The 14776-nt window shown below is 43.0% G+C and overlaps 1 protein-coding gene across 3 annotated transcripts in view; it reads right to left on the bottom strand.

The window, feature by feature from the left end:
* The window catches only part of LOC140730822 (uncharacterized), a 79756-nt gene extending 65381 nt beyond the window's left edge, over positions 1–14375 (bottom strand). For 2 of the 3 annotated variants that reach the window (XR_012099685.1, XM_073051766.1), the window contains exon 1: positions 14260–14375. The gene's annotated coding sequence lies outside the window, so the exon portion shown is untranslated. Of the gene's footprint in view, positions 1–2280; positions 2322–14259 lie in introns of those variants that run through there. The other variant, XM_073051767.1, reaches the window with a different exon arrangement.
* Between the last annotated feature and the right edge of the window lie 401 nt (positions 14376–14776).

Raw genomic sequence — 14776 nt, 5'->3', positions numbered from 1 at the left:
GTCTTCGGGTTGAAATTCTGCATTGGAGAAAAGCCAATTTTGATGGTAATCAGAAAGGAACTGGCAGGTGAGAGTTTGGAATGCGTTGTTTCCTGCTAAAGGCGTACTTGTAGGTGGGAAGGGAAATTTTGAGAGCAGAGTTTGTGTACTTCTGTCAGTGTAAAAGGCAAGAATAAATGGTTTATGGAACCTAGGTTTTCAAAAGATATTGAGGGTCTGCTTAAGAAAAAGGAAGTGCATTGTAGGAGTAGGCAAGCACAAACAAATGAGGTACTTAAAGAGTATAAGAAATGCCAGAGAATACTCAAGAAGGAAATTAGGAGGGTTGATCGAGCAAACAAGGTGAAGGAGAATCCTTAGGGTTTCTCTCAGACCGTGTGGGAGGATAGTGCAGAAATTTTAGATGCCCAACCAGACTTAGTTAAAACTTCCTTAGCCACAGGTGATGTGTCAGTGGATTGGAGGATAGTTAATGATGTTCTGTTTAACAAAGGCTCTAAGAATAAGCCATTAAATTATAAGCCGGTGGGTCTGATGTCAGCAGTGGGGAAGTTATTGGAAGGTATTCTAAGGGACTGTATATATAAGTATTTGGATAGACAGGAACTGATTAGGGATAGTCAACATGGTTTTATGCTTGGTTGGTCATGTCTAACCAATGTTATAGAGTTTTTCAAGAAGCTACCTGGACAGTTGAAGGCAAGGCAGTGAATGCTGTCTTTATAAACTTTAGCAAGGCCTTTGACAAAATTCCGCATGGTCAAGGAGGTTTAGTCGCTTGGCATTGAAGATGAGGTAGTAAGTTGGAATAGATGTTGGCTTTGTCTACCTGCAGTGCACTCTCTGTAACGGTAACACTATATTCTGCATTCTGTTTTCTGTTTTATAATCTCAGTGTAATTATATAAAAATGAACTGTCTGGGTGGCAAGAAAATAAAAGCTTTCCATTATAGTTCACTATCCGTGACAATAACAAAACTATTTCAAACCGATTGAGTGCATTGATTTATTAAAGAGTCGAAATTCAGAGGGGCCTGGCTAGCCAGTCCTGTGTCAGACCCCAAACTAATACCACTACCCATTCACTCCCCACAACCATGTCAGTCTGCAAACTAATCCCACTGCCCCACTCTCCCCACACAGCCCTGTGTCAGTCCCCAAACTAATACCTCTATCCTAACACTCCCCACAGCCCAGTGTCATTCCCTAAACTAATCCCACTGCCCCACGCTACCCAACCACCCCATGTCTGTCTCAAAATTAATTGCATTGTCTGGCTCTGTTCTTACAGCTCCGTATCAGACCAAACCTGCGGACACACGCTCTCATCACAATTTGAGGAAATCCCGAAAGTAATCCCACAACCCGATGTCAGTCCCCAAAATGAATCCCAATGTCCCGCTCTGTGCCCTCAGCCCTATCTCAGTCTGCAAGCTAATCCCGAAGAAGGAGGAGGTGCACATCAGGTAGAGGCAGTTTGAGTCAGATGAGGTGTTTAAGGAGTATAAGTAACACAACCAAACCCAGAAGATAGAAATCAGGAGGGCTAAAAGAGGAGATGGGGGTGAATTTTCATGTGATAAATAAATCTGAATCAGAAATGCCAGAGGGGGGATTTCACAGAACTCCCACCAGGGAGAACTGGAAAACTTCTCAAAAGCCGCCAGTTCCGTGAGGGGAGTTAGTTGGCAGTGCAGCGGAGCACAGGCGCTGCCCGAGCCGCTCAGGCCCTCCGATGCCTCCAGTCAATTTAATCCCTCCCATCATTCTGCCCTATCGATTTGTGGCCTCTTGTACTGTGACGGGGAGGTCCGACACGACGAAGGGACTCTCCTCCGTCCAGCTACATCGCAGTTTCTGGTCTCCGTATCAAACTGTACAGCGGCACCTGTTCACGGCGGGAAGTGGCACTGCGCATGCGTGGCTCCTTCAGCCGAGGAAACGCTTCCAGGCCTGGGCTCCACAGCGGAGCTCCGGGCTGGGACCAAGGAGGGAGGCGCTTCCGGCCCGAGAATCTGTAGCGGTGGCTGCTACCCGTCACCTGGCCACCCGCTCTTACCTGCATCCGCATCTAGCGCTTCCCCCTGAAACCACTATTTCGCAATATTAGAGCAGAATTGGGCCATTCGGCCCGCTGAATCTGCTCCGCCATTTGGTTAGTATCCATTGTCCTGCCGTCTTCCTTTACTATTCAAATACCGACCAACCTCCACTTTAATTACACCCTGAATCTTGCCCTCGCCTGTCTACAGCAATGAATTCCACAGATTCACCATCACCTGGATAAAGAAAATCTTCTTCATCTCTGTTCTAAGTGGATGGCGTTCGATTCTGAGGCGGTGATCTCTGGCCTTTGACTCCCCACGAGACATTTAAAACATCCTCTCCACATCCACTCAGCCTGGACCTTTCAATATTCAGTAGGTTTCGATGAGATCCCCTTCCCCTTCATCTGAACACAGCGAATACAGGCCTAGAGGAATCAAACGTACCAATGTCAGCACATGCTTACCTTGCTATGTGGTCCAAAACTGTTCACATTAGTCCAAATATATTCTGACTGATGTCTTATAAAGTCTAGGTATTGCATCCTTTTATATCCCAGTCCCTTCAAAATGAACATGGAACATTGTATTTGCTTTCCTTACTACTGACGCAATTGCAAGTTAATATTTAGGAAATCCTACATCTGGGCTCCCAAGCAACTTTTTACACCTCCGATTTCTGAAATTGTTTCCTGTAATCAATGCCTTTTAATCCATCCACCAATGTTCATGAATTTCCTGCACTATATTCCATCTGCCACTTCTTTGCCCTTCCTCCTAATCTCCTTCTCCAAATTCCATGTTTCTTTAATACTACCTGCCCTTCCTCTTACCATTGCATCGTCCGCAAAGTTGGCCACAAAGCCATCAATTCCATCATCTAAATCATTAACATATAATGTGAAGTGTAGCAGACTCAACACTGACACCATTAGTTACCAACAGCCAACTAGAACAAGCCCCCTCCATACCTGGTCTTTGTCTTCTACTAGTCAGCCAATCTTCTGTCCATGCTAGTATCTTTCCGTAATACTATGGTCTCTCATCTTGTTTAGTAGCATCATGTCTGATGTCTTGTCAAAGGTCTTATGAAAATACAAATGAAAAGTATCTCCTTTGCCTATATTTCCTCCAAGAATAACAGCAGATTTGTCAGGAAAATTTCTCCTGAAGGAAACCATGCTGACCGGCGTGTTTTATTGTGTGCATCAAATACTCCAAAATGTTAACCATAATAATGGACTCTAACATCTCGCCATCTGCTGAAGAAAGCTAAATGACCTATACTTCCCCGTCTTTTAGCTTCCTCCCTTCTTAAGAGCAGAGTGAGTTTTGCAATATTCCAATCCTTCAAAATCATTCCAGAATTACTAATCTGGAAAGGTTACTACAAAACCACACCAAACTGTCCCACTGCCTCATTCAGAAATCTAGTTCATTTGGTTCAGGTGGCTTATCTACCTTCAGACACTTCTCAAGCATTTTCACCTTTGTAATGGTGACTCCACTCATTCCTGATAATAATCAAATTTATGGCATGCTGCTGGTGTCTTCTACAGTGAAGATTGATGCAAAGTTCTTATTCAGTTTGTCTGCTGTTCCTTTTACCTTCCACCTTTCAGATGTCTTGTTTCAGTGCTCCAATATGCCTCTATGTTACTCTTTATACATCTGAAAGTAAAACTTCTGCAATCTTATTCTATGTTATTGGTTAGCTTTCATATTTCCTTTTATTGCTTTTTTAAAATTTGCCTTCTGTTGATTTTAAAGCTTCCCAATCATTCAGCCTCCCACTAATTTTTGCTATATTGTATGCACACCCTTTTATTTTAATGCTGTATTTGACTTCACTTCTCAGCCGTGATCGCCTCATCCTCCCTTTAGAATGCTTTTTCTTCTTTGGATTTGTTGACCAGAAAGAACTACAGGGGGCTCGAGGATAAATCCTTCATTGAATCAGCAGGAAATTGAGACCTACTACATTGGTGATGTACAGAGAGATCTGGGGCTGGGCAGTTAACAGTTACTGTCTCAGGGTGAAGAATTTGCTGCAATCTGCAAGTCTGAAGGACTTGGATTGTTTTCATTGGAGGAGATTCCTCCAGAAATGCATGTTGGGGGAAACTGTCACAATACAAGGCATACTCACACTGGCAGTGAAGGGAAAAGCACTGGGGAAGTTCTATGGATGAGTGCTCAAGGGAAATTGTCAGGTAAGGCATTTAAATGATTAGAGAAGCCAGTAGCAGTTAGCTGTTTAATTGATGATTGGATAAAATGTCTGCAGAAAGCTAAAATAATGGAAGAAAGTGAAAACTTAGAATTCAGCAGAATATTCATGCAGAGTGAGAAAGATCAGAAGAGGAAAACCTAGAATGTCATCAGAAGGCTATAATAGAGAAGGAAGGAGGGATAATTATATCTGAGGAAGAATGGACAATAATATGGAGTTATCAATGGAAGTGTACCAGTTCACAGAAATGGAGGGAGTTTGGATGGAAAAACTTGATAAGATATTTTATTACACCCTCTCAGAAATCCCATTATGATAGTAACCTCCCTGTTTGCTGGAGAAATTGTGGAAATCAAAATGCAAATCATTATCATATTTTTTGGGACTGCCTTGTTATCAAAAATTATTGGAGGGGGATACACAATGCCCTACAAGACATCTTTAAATGTGAAATACCTTTAGAGAGTAAGACCATATATTTTGGATATATACCTCAAGAATGGTTGAAAAGAGATAAATATTTAATGAATATACTGTTAGTGGCTGGTAAAAAGACTCTTACTAAGAAATGGTTATCACAGGAGAGCCCAACTTTAAATACATGGATGGAAATTACAATGGACATTTACAAAATGAAGAAGATAACAGCATCTGCTAATCATAAGCTGGAACAATTTGATTCATACTGGGAAAAATGGTTTAACTACATAATGCCTCATAGGCCTGATTTTATTCTCACAAATCAATGAATCTGTTGTAAAAAAAAAGATCACTCCCTACTTGTACATAGTTCTTTCCTTTTGCTTGTTTCTTCTTTCCACTCTTTTCTATAAATGTGTACCTCAGATAAATACTTTGTGGAGATTTGTGATATATACGATTATATGATATATATGTACAATGTCTGAAATACATCTTATGGAAATGTTTGCTTGATGATGAACTTCAATAAAAAAAATTACAAAAAAAAAACCCCTAAAGAGAAGCTTGCTGATATTCAGGGTGCAGAAGTCTGGATTTGACAGCGATGTACCAGTTTCAGTTACAATGTGAAAAACTGCTGGAGGAAAAGAGTAAACAAAAAAAAGAAGCTAATAAATGGAGGGACTGAGGAAACAATGCAGGAATTTATAGACGGCTATGAATGTGATACTGAAGTCAATACATGAAAAGAAACCCAACACCGGAGATCGCAGGAAGTATTTAAAGCAGATACAAAAGCTGCAGGGCGCACTTGCTACACAGAACGGAATAATATGTGCTTCTGGATCTGAAAGAGGGGAGTAGGGTGTATATGAAGATATAGATAGGAGTGATTCAGCAGATAAGGCGACCAGATGCTATTGCAATGAGGAGTCTCTTCCCAGGGATGCTCCACCAACTTGTAGCCAAAAGGAGCTGATTGGCTCCCCCAGTTACTATTAGTGAGGTGGCAGCCAGGGCAGAAAATCAAAACCAGAATATATATACACAACCCCATCCAGGATACAGCAGCTGAGGGATATTGCTCAGGATAGCAGGGCATATTTTTTTTGCCTGGGGATGATCCCAGGGAGCTGTTCCAGGCAAGTAATCACCAAACAGCAATACACGGTACAGATGATGCCAAGGAAAGGAAATTGATTATAGTATGCTTACATCTGAATATATTGCCAGAAGCACAGTGAAATGCCGGGGTTTCAAGTGAGGAGTTAAAGAATGTGATACTGACTGTTTTGGGTAGTAATAGCAGGGACCCAGTAGATATAAACATAGAAACATAGAAAACCTACAGCACAATACAGGCCCCTCGGCCCACAAAGCTGTGCCAAACATGTCCTTACTTTAGAAATTACCTGGGGTTTCCCATAGCCCTCTATTTTTCCAAGAGTTAGGTAAATGTTACCAAAGGAAAGGAGAACACCCAGCTGCATTTGTGTCTGCTCTGTAGACGGTGTTCCAAGGTGTATATGGATTAACATTACATTGAGATTATTTGGAACCTGAACCAGCAAATAGATAGTTAAGAACATTAGTGTCTCATAACAACAATGAATCTAGAAAGGTGTTGGAACTGTTTGATTCCAGTGATCCTGCACATACTGTGGCATGCAGACTTAGGAAAATGATTAGACCATGGCAGAAGGAAGTGCAAGAGTTAGATTTTAACTTCAAGAATAGTTCCAATGCAGCTAAAGTGTTTTACCCTCAAGAAAATACAGGGGCATCGTGTGGAGAAATGCAGGTCAGGCTAGAAGCCAGCAGAGAGACTGCAGAAGAGAAATACTGAACTGCACATTCACCCAGTCAAGAAAAGTATTGTGGGAGTGGGGGAAGATACCCCAGTACAGTGTTCAAATCTGCTGTTTCATTCATAGTCATGTGGGTCATTATGCACAGAGAACAGTTCATTTAATCTGAATCCTAACACAGATCAGCGTTTGGCGTAACAGAAAGGTCAGAATATGTTGTAATTTTGGTTGATGTGGGAAAGTTAATCTTTAAACTTGCACACAGTGAATAACTTCCAACATTTCTTTGTTTTAAAGTCTTACAGTAACATATTTCCTCAATATTGTCTGATTGTAACTTAATAATTTGGAGCAACAAGTTTTCTGAACTGCTTAAAATGTGAATGGTCTGCATATTTCAAATGGTGTTGTTGCAATGAACGAGGCGAACCCAAACGCAGGCACAGAGATTGAGTTAGGATGTAGTCATGGGTGTGAGCGTTGAACGGCAAACAGGAGGGAGTGCAGGAAAGCAGGAGGCAGGTAGAACTTATCTTGATACAGAGCATAGAAAGGGAAGTGGCAGACAAAACCTTTCTTAGCACGGAGAGACAGAGTTACACAGGTAAACCTCGGAACTGGAGTAAATTTGGAATTCTTATCTTGGCACAGAGAGACGGAGTTACACAGGTAAACCTCAGAACTGGGGTTGAACTTAGAAAACTTATCTTGACTCAGAGAGACAGAGTTTCACAGGTAAATCTCGGTACTGAAGCAAAACTTAGAACACGCAATCCTAAGCAGCCAGGAAACGTTAATTACCACACTGGCAAAACCAATGATCTGGCAACTAATGGTTACAAAGCCGGGGTTCTTGATAAAAACCAGGTGTGTCGCCATGAGAGGAAATTAGGAGAAAATGGGGAATTAACAGTTGGGACTGTGACAGGTGTGTCAGGTGTGGCCACATGTCAGTTCACTTGGTGGGGGGAGAGAGGGGAAGAGGAAGAGAGAGAAAATGTGTGTGTGTGTGTGTGTGTGTGTGTGTGTGTGTGTGTGTGTGTGTGTGTGTGTGTGTGTGTGTGTGTGTGTGTGTGTGTGTGTGTGTGTGTGTGTGAGAGAGAGAGAGAGAGAGAAAGAGAGTAAATGCTGTTATGTGTTTGTTCAAACAAGGGTTCAGCATTAAATCCCTTACCATTTTAAAGCACACGGTTAACACACATCTAGCTGCTGTTGGATATTCAAATCAAAATGATTTGGTCAGTCAGTTCTGATATTGCAGGGTTGAGAAGCAGTTGTGAAGGGTTTTAGATTTTCTACCTTCCTTGGAGATATTGTACACTGCACTGCAGAACCACACAGGTGTCAGGATATGACAGCAAATGATCTCAAGGGATCATTTGTATCAAAATAAAAAGTGGAGGGAGATCAGATAAAACAATACCTGAGGACAAAGACACAAACAAAGAAAAAATACTGAATTATTTTTGTAGTGTTTGGGTTGCGGGTTCTCACCTGTACAGGATGGTGAGAGGAGAACTAACTAAAAATCTGTAAGGCGGGAAAGGATGAAATATGAGGGCAAACTAGGCAATAACGTAAAGCAGAATACTATAAATTATTTTTCAGTTTCACAATGAGTAAAAAGAAAGCGAGAGTGTACACATCAGACACTGGTACACAGAGGAGAGAAGCAAGGAGTGTGTACACACTAGTACACAGGGGGATGGTTTAGGGAGGGGTGTGTACACATCAGACTCTAGTACACATGGGGATGCTGTAGTGAGGTGTGTGTACACATCAGACACTAAAACATAGGGTGACAGTGTAGGAAGGTGTGTGTGCACTTCAAAAACAAGTATAAAAAGGTGTAGGAAGGGGAGTGTACATATCATTCACTAGTACACATGGGGACGATGTATGGAGGGGTGTGTACACATCAGACACAGAGGGATGAAGGGAGGAGTATATACATAGTAAACACTGATACACAGTGGGTGGTTTAAAGAGGGGTGAGAACACATCAGACACTAATACACAAGGGGATGGTGTAGGAGAGGTCTGTATTGGTGGCATCCGTCAGTATCGAGAGACCATGGATCTGCGCCTGGAGTTTCCAGGGCGCAGGCCTGGGCAGGGTTGTATGGGAGACCGGCAGTTTCCCAAGCTGCAGGCCTTCCCCTCTCCACGCCACCGATGTTGTCCAAGGGAAGGGCACTAGGACCCAAGCAGCTTGGCACCGGTGACGTCACAGAGCAATGTGTTGTTAAGTGCCTTGCTCAAGGACACAAACACGCTGCCTCAGCTGAGGCTCGAACCAGTGACCTTCAGGTTACTAGACTGATGCCTTGCCCACTAGGCCATGCGCCAACACAGGGGAGGTGTGTACACATCAGACACTAGTATACAGAGTGATGCAAGAAAGGGCATGTACACATCAGACTCTACTAAACAGAGGGACGGTGCAGGGAGGTGTGTACATCAGATCTAGTACACAGGGGGATGGTGTTGGGAGCTTTGTGTACACATCACACACTAGTACAGTAGGGGACAATGCAGGGAGGAGTGTACACATCCAACACTAGAACACAAGGGGACAATGTAGTGAGTTGTGTGTAGAGCTCAGACACTAGTACACAGGGGGATGAAGTAGGGATCTCTCTGTAAACATCAGACACGAGTACACTGGTGGACAGTGTAGGGAGGTGTGTGTGCACATCAGACACTGGTACACAGGGGTATTGTTAAGGATGGGTGTGTACACATTGGACACTAGAGCACGGGGATATTTTAGGGAGGGGTGTGTATACGTCAGATAGTAGTACACAGAAGGATGCTGTAGTAAGGTGTGAACATACATCAAAAACTCATACACAGAGTGACAGTGTTGTGACGGGTGTGTAAAAATCAGACACTAGTACATGGGGAAGATGTGCGGAGGGGTGTATACACATCAGACACTAGTACACACGGGGATCCTGTACTGGGGGGTGTGCATACACATTAGACACGAGTACAAAGGGGCTCAGTGTAGGGAAATCTGTGTACTCATCAGACACTAGTACATAGGGTGATAGTGTAGGGGGGTGTGAGAACACATCAAACACTCCTACACAGAGGGTCTGTGTAGGGAGGTGTGTGTACACACTAGACACAAGTACACAGGAGGACGTAGGGAGGTGTGTGTACATATCAGGCACTAGTACATGGGGGATGGTGTAGGGGAGGGTATGTACAACACAGGGTGACACAGGAAGAGGAGTGTACACATCAGACACTATTACAGAGAGAGATGGTGCAGGGGGGTATTTAGACATGTGACCTAGTATGCAGGGGCATGATGAAGGGAGTGGTGTGTACACTTCAGTCACTAGTACACAGGGGGATGGTTTAGGGAGGGCTGTGTACACATCAGCCGCTAGTGCACACAAGGATGCCATAGCGAGGTGTTCCTACACGTCAGACACTAGTATACAAGGGTCAGTGTAGAGAGGGGTGTGAACACATCAAAAACTTGTACCCATCGGACAGTGTAGGAAGGAGTGCGTAAAAATCAGACACTAGTACACGGGGGGCAGTGTAGGGAGTAGTGTGTACATATCAGACAGTAGTACGCAGGGGAATGGTGTGGGGTGGGTGTGTACACATCAGACACTAGTACACGGGGGAGTGCATAGGAAGGGGTGTGTGCACATCAGATGCTAGTATGCAGGGGGATGGTGTAGGGAGATGTTGTATACAGGTGGACTGTGCAGGGACAGGTGTGTACTCATTAGACACTAGTACACAGGCTGTGGTGTAGGGACTGGTGCAGAGTGCAATAAAGCACAAACATTGATTAATTAAGAGTTGGATAGCAAATTCAACAGATTTTGGTGTCCCTTAGTCAGCTCAAAAAGGAAAACAGAGGTCTAGGACCCTAGTTTCTAGTTGAACCATCCACTAGGTTAGGATATTAAATTTGGAAAAGGAAAGAAAGACAAGAAGAACCCAGGGGGTTTGGAAGATTGGAAAGATTATGTTCATAGTTGCATGCAAAGAAAATGGCCGGACTATGAGGAGTGGATAGGAAGGATTGAGTGTGTAAGGTCATGGACACTAGGAGTGAACTGTGGAATGACATAGTGAAAAGAAATCAAAGAAATTACAAGGGGATAAAAAGCTATTCCAATGGGATGTATGCTGTAAGATACAACTTAAGTGGAGAGAGAAAAACAGAAACTGGCAGGGGAATTGTGTAAATGTAGGGAAGAGTTAGAGAGAGAGCTGAAAGAGCTGGAGAAAGAGAGGAAGGAAAAGGAAACTATGAGGGAGCAGGGTCAGGTGACTGTGATACATGTGTGTAAGTTTCAGTCTCAGTGTGAACCCCAGACAAAAGTCATAGAAGAACCAAAGAACAACTGCTTATGGGCCTCCGTCTCGGGTTGCAGTATTTTCCTTCTCTCATGAAACCCCAGTTAATACTTCTGAATGGAATGACATTCTCAAGTCATTCAGAAGCTAGGATCCTGATGCAACATTTCTGTGGTGCCTGAGATTGTGTACGCCATTGCTTGTGGTTCTTCTTCTTACACAAGACATAGGAGCAGAATTAGGGCATTCACCTCACTGAGTCTGCCCTGCCATTTCATCATTGCTGATCCCAGATCCCATTCAACCCCATACACATGCCCTCTCACCATATCCCTTGATGCCCTGACCAATCAGGAATCTATCAACTTCAGTTTTAAATCTTCCTACAGACTTGGCCTCCACCACAGTCTGTGGCAGAGCATTCCACAGATCCACCATCCTGGGCTGAAATAAATCCTCCTGACTTATGTTATAAAAGTCACCCCTCATTTTTGAGGCTGTGCCCTCTACTTCTGAATACCCCACCAGAGGAAACATCCTCTCCACATCCTTATCTGGTCCTTTCAACATTCAATAAGTTTCAATGAGATCCCCAAACATTCTTCTAAATTCCAGTGAGTACAAGCCCAACTCCACCAAATGCTCTTCATACGTTAACCTCTTCATTCCAGGAATCATTCCCCTGAACCTCCTCTGGACAACACATCCTTTCTGAGATATGTGGCCCAGAACTGCTGACAATACTCCAAGTGCAGCCTGACTAGTGTCTTATAAAGCTTCAGCATTATCTCCTTGTATTTATATTTTATTCCCCTTGAAATAATTGCCAACATTGTATTTGCCTTCTTTGCCACAGACTCAACCTGTAAATTAATTTTCAGGGAGTTTTGCGTAAGGACCCCTAAGTCATTCTCCACCTCTGATGTTTGAATTTTCTCCCCATTTAGATCACAGTTCGCACTATTGTTCCTTTTAAAAATGCATTATCATACAATTCCCAACACTGTATTCCATCTGCCACGTTCTTGCCCATTCTTCAAATTTGTCTGTCCTGCTGCAATCACATTGCTTCCTCAGCACTACCTACCCCTCGACCCATTTTCATATCATCTGCAAACTTTGCTACAAAGCAATCAATTCCACAATCTAAATCATTGACAAACAATGGGAAAATAGCAGTCCTGACACTACCCCCTGAGGAACACTACCAGCAGCCAACTAGAAAAGGCCTCTTTTATTCCCACTCACTGCCTCCTGCCTGTCAGCCATTCCTATATCCACGCCAGTAACTTTCCTGTAACACCATAGTATTGTATCTTGTTAAGCAGCCTCATGTAAGGCACCTTATCAAATGCCTTCTGAAAATCTTAAGTAAATGACAATTGCTGCCCCTCCTTTGTCCACCCTGCTTCTTCCTTTCTCGAAGAATTCTAACAGATTTGTCAGGCAAGATTTCCCTTCATGGAAACCATGCTGCCTTTGAATTATTTTATCATTAGTCTCCAAGTACCCCAAAACCTCATCCTTAATAATGGACACCAACATTTTCTCAACCACTGATGTTAGGCTAACTAGCCTATAATTTCCTCTCTTTTGTCTTTCTTCCTTCTTAAAGACTGGAGTGACATTTGCAATTTTCCAGTTCTCCAGGATCATGCTAGAATCAAGTGATTCTTGAAAGATCATGACCAATGCATCTTTTTTTAATTAATGTTCAATGGCAGTTGGTAGACCAAAGTGAGGTGACTTCTGGCCCCCTACTGAGCATTCTACATCAAATACTTTTCCTCCAGAAAGTCATCCACCACTGTCCCATTCACACTTGTGTCACTACAATCCCCCATAGCCTTATACGTATTAAAATCCCCTGACCATTAGTAAACAAATGTCTAGCATTGTCAGGGCACTGGAGCAGGGATCCAATCGCAGACCCAGTACTGTGCACACAGTGATATTAATTGAGTAACAAATCCCGAGGTGCAAACAAAGTCAGTGTCAAAGTTCAGGCAGAGATCAAAACATCCAGAGAAATCCAAAAACCAGAATCGGGAAACAGGCAGAGTTGATATTCAAATGGACAGAGTACAGATACGAATGCTGGAAAGGCTCAGGAAAACTCACTGGCACAATCCGGCAACAAACAGGTGAAAACACAGGACTGAAATACACTGAGCGATAAACAGAGAGGCAGATGATAGGTGGAGCACAATGAGACAGAAGTGGCAGCAGGACAGGTAATAATGAGAAACAGGTGAGAGGCGGAGTACTCAGTGATATGGGGCCAGAGTAGAGCGGGACCAGGGACAGGAGCACATGAGGCATAAAAACAAACAAGAGCACATGGCAATACAAAACCACAGACTGATGGCCAGGGGAAAAACACACAAAAAGACTGGAGGCACTTACAAGCATTCCTTTGTAAGATTACAAAGGGAAAAAAATTAAAAAGAAGAAAAAAAGACGTTAACAACACTTCTCTGACCATCAGCTACAAACGACCCTAAACACATCCACATTCAATGTGCCAAGTTAAGAAATAAACATACAATTATTTTAACTGGATTTACTGGATATTCACAAGCATGGAAGTTAACTACACCACTAAACATACAGATGGGACAACGTAGTGTACCTTATTTGGTGTGTTCATCAACTTGCTGACTACTCCAGAAAATATTCAGGGAAGTGATTTTATTACGAATGTGGGTTTAAGATTTGATCCGATTAATTGTACGATTTTGCAATTTAATGTTGATCAAAAGCATGTCCCTATAGACATTCCACTCTATAATGGTATTTCTATAAAGATGAAATAAGGACAGGATGTGTATATTTGGGGAGATGCAGGTGAAGGCAGAATAAACATGGAGGACTCATGGGCCAGAGAAATTATTTTAGATTGGCAGGCAGTATTTGCTAAACATAAACACAACTATGGCAAGATGTAAGGAGAGGCCCATATACTAGAAGAAAAATGGATTTCTGAAACAAGCAGAAGCAAAAGTAGAGAAAATTATTCAGAGAGTGCTAGCAAAGGGCGTTTTGTGAGAAATATCATCTACAAATAATTCACCCATATAGCCAGTCCAATGGAAGTTGGAGACTCACCATAGATTGAATAAAGTTAACCCTTTAACTTCCTCTAGTGCAGACACACCCCGAGACTATGATTAAGCAGAATACTGCAGCAAAGTGTGTCACTGTACTGGATATATGGACAACAGTATACATGGACAGTTTTCCCACAAGGGTTCCCAGGAGTTAAATTCAATATGTAGGTGATCTACTGTTACAGAGAGAGACCTAAGAGGAGTACATTATTATGAATTACTTAAAGAATTACTGCCACTGTTACAGCAGATGGCTGAGAAAGTTAACCCTAAAAGGGCTCAAATCATGAGGCAGCGAGTTAGTTACCTGGGAGCGGTCGTAACCCCTGGGAGACGAGAGATTGAAAAATAGGGCGTGGATGCTCTGGCAAAGCTACTGATGTGAGGAGGTTGAGGTCGTTCCTCGGTTTGGTACATTTCCACAGGCCGTTAAAGCGAGAATCGTCAAGTTATCATGAGCCGGAAAATTTCCACATTTCTCCTTCCAGACAGAGCTGCAGAAATATTGTGCGCTAATGCGTTTTATATTTCTCCGGATGTTGCGTTCTCCTCTTATATCGAGGTCGCGGCCTGAGTAAATAGCATTTAACAAGGCGAATCAGCCCCAGCTGGTGCGCGCTGCAAGCGTATCTGATACTGACATTCTGCCGGGTGCGATGACCTGACGTCCGAGATGAAGAGAACTGGAGCGATTATAACCCCAAATTCATATTCATCTGCTTTACTCTAACACCTGGAGGGCAAATACTCGCAAAGCTGAAGCGCTTGCTTCGTCCCCATTACTTGGAAAAGTTCGCAGACGGCAGCACCGCAGAACATGTCAT

Source organism: Hemitrygon akajei, chromosome 7, assembly GCF_048418815.1.
Source record: "Hemitrygon akajei chromosome 7, sHemAka1.3, whole genome shotgun sequence".
Classification (NCBI taxonomy): Eukaryota; Metazoa; Chordata; class Chondrichthyes; order Myliobatiformes; family Dasyatidae; genus Hemitrygon; species Hemitrygon akajei.
Note: the sequence above shows the minus strand (reverse complement) of the source record. Positions and strands in the feature narration are given on the sequence as shown.